General features: G+C 44.8%; 1 non-coding gene across 1 annotated transcript; it reads right to left on the bottom strand.

The window, feature by feature from the left end:
- Positions 1–1,447: 1,447 nt before the first annotated feature.
- LOC111743020 lies at positions 1,448–1,566 on the bottom strand. Its single transcript, XR_002781561.1, has one exon. It is a non-coding gene; the product is annotated as a 5S ribosomal RNA (ribosomal RNA).
- Positions 1,567–2,687: the final 1,121 nt, after the last annotated feature.

Genomic DNA, 2,687 nt, shown 5'->3' with positions numbered 1-2,687 from the left:
TGGCTGAGCATGTCTGGAACACAGTAAGGATTAGTTATATGGGATCTTAAGGTAACAATGAAAAGACATAATGAGCTGTCCTTATTACGGATCACATCAAGGTCTTCGTACTAAACACTCTCGAGATAAAACCCCAAACCTATTTTAGTGAAGCTTTTCAGGTCTTCATTGTGTGGCCCACATGTAATTTCCTTCCATAACTATCCTCCTGCCTATTAAGATCAGCTCTAAGCAAGAATTAAACACCAATAAAATTCAAGGGCCCTTCTTTGGATACAATATATTTGTCTTTTAGATTTCCAGGTACAAAAAATATCTGATATTCGCGTTGTATTCCCCTTTTTCTTTTGGGCTAAAATTTGTTTTTGTAAAGGCTTATTTTCTAAGCCGTACTTTCGTTGATGTTGACATGGCAGTTCAAAAACATATTAAACTTTATCTGTCCTTGCATTCTGCACAGGATGAACTTGAGAAGTCCATTAAAGTTCTAGATGTTCTCACACAGTAAGTGAAAGGAACACTCAGCTCAACTTAATACCCAGCGCTAAGCCCTGTGTGAAACCCGAGTTTGTAAAAAGAACGTGGACGACTGACAATTTTTAAATGCATTTTTTTCCTTTCTTTTCAACTCTGCGCTTCAGATGAAGCCTCTGCAAACACACGGTCGGCGTGAGGGCCATCTTGCTTCTTAGCTGCCATACGACTTCACAGAACGTGGAAACGGAGACAGAAAAGAACGAGTAAGTCATGGCGCCCGCTCCCGCGGGCGGACGACTGCTTTGTCGGCTCTGAAATGACTCAAGCAAGGTTTCCATCACCTCCCTCGGGAGAGTTTTCAACTGTTTAATGGTCCTCACTGTTCAGATTGCTTTAATTTCCCTTCGCTCGATTTTCCTTTGCTTAATTTTATTCTGGCTTGCCCTTCCCCCTCCCCAGGACTGAGAGGGCGTTCGCATCTGTTACCACCTAAGTAAGGCATGAGTTCCGTCCCTTTCGTCACCACTCAGAGAGCTCACACTCAGTCTCCCTTCATTGTTCTCAGTGACTTTCTTTGGAGACATTTGATTTGTTGTCGGTTAACACTAGATCGATTTCAGCAAAACAGAACTAAATCACTAGAGCTCCGTTTATTCCAGGACTCTGTAACATGTGCTGGATCATTCTTGGGCCAAGAGCAAACTCTTCCACAATCTCTCTAACACTGATCAGTCCAACGATGGCTGAAATTGTGCAAACAAGAATTGCACATGGATTTAAACTCCATGTCCAAAAACGTCCCCAGCATGGCAGAAGGGACAACAGATCGGCCTGTTTAGAGGGGGACCAATTTTTTTTTTTAATTTTTTTTTTAATTTTTTTAATATTTCTTAGGTGAGGCAACCTTCCTTGACCTCACAGATTGCAAGGACTTTGTCAGCTTACAAATCCTTATTTTTTTTATTTTTTATGCCTACAGCACCTGGTCTTCCTAGGTGGTCTCCCATCCAAGGACTAACCAGGCCCGACCCTGCTTAGCTTCCGAGATCAGACGGGATCGGGCTTGTTCAGGATAGTATGGCCGTAGACTTGGACCAATTTTTTTAACCATGCATATTCTTCCATGTTTGTCTAGGAGCTTTGCATAATTAAAAGTTATGACTTATTTTAAATGAAGTATATGCTGGCAACCGTTACAAACTTAAAGATACACTTCAATAATTTTAAGAGTTTATATTTTGGTCTTTGAACTTCCAAAGGAAAAATCTAATGCATTGCGATACTTGTGTTTGTGACACGGGAATGAGGGTCTTTATGCCCACCCCGTGGAAGGAGCACAGGTCAGAGTCCCAGACCCACGAGCACTTCATCTGAAATGGTCGGCGCCTGAGGGCCCCTCAGAGTCCTGCCCCGGGCTGTGGTGTGGGTGTCTGCACCCCTCCAAAATTCATACGTGGGAACCGAGCCCCAAAGGTGGTGATAGTGGGAGACGGGGCCTTTGGGAAGCGAGGAGGTCAGGGGGAGCCCAGTGCCCTTCCAAGAGCCGCCTGAGAAAGCTCCCTCACCCCTCCCGTCACGCGAGGACACAGCCAGGGACGGCAGCCTATGAACCAGGAAGCAGGTTCTCACCAGACACCAGATCTGCTGGCATCTTGAGCTTGAACTTCCAGCTGCCAGATCTGAGAGGAATAAGTGCTTGTCGTTTATAAGCCACCTAGTCTCTGGTACCTTGGTATAGCACCTCTCTTCCTCTCATGAGTAGTCACAGTGGCGGGGAACATTCTCGTGTGTGTGTGATGGGAAATTCACAGTGGGGAAGCATGTCATGTAAGACTGAAATTCACAGTGGGGAAGCATGTCATGTAAGACTGGGACCTGAATCTCTAATGTTTTAGCAGTTTGTTGTTAGGTATCTTTCGTTCTAAATACGCATTCCATTTTTTGCCTAATTTTGTATTTATAATTATTTTTTCTCGACAAAGACCACCCAAATTGCCTAAGACTGAGGTCACATCATTGTGACCCCATCTCTGTTGGGCTGATGATGCCACAGTTTCCCCAAGCCCCAGCGTCAGCCAAGATGGAGTTTCGGGTGGTGCCCAGGAGAAGCCACCAGACGGGAAGTCCTCACTTAACTCGTCGATAGCTTCCTGGACCTGTGGTGAATAGACGTGTAACAAAACCAGCTTGACCACAGGCTAACGGATATA

This window comes from Pteropus vampyrus, unplaced genomic scaffold (genome assembly GCF_000151845.1).
Source record: "Pteropus vampyrus isolate Shadow unplaced genomic scaffold, Pvam_2.0 Scaffold105, whole genome shotgun sequence".
Lineage (NCBI taxonomy): Eukaryota > Metazoa > Chordata > Mammalia > Chiroptera > Pteropodidae > Pteropus > Pteropus vampyrus.
The sequence above is the reverse complement of the archived record's forward strand: the minus strand, read 5'-3'. Positions and strand labels throughout refer to the sequence as shown.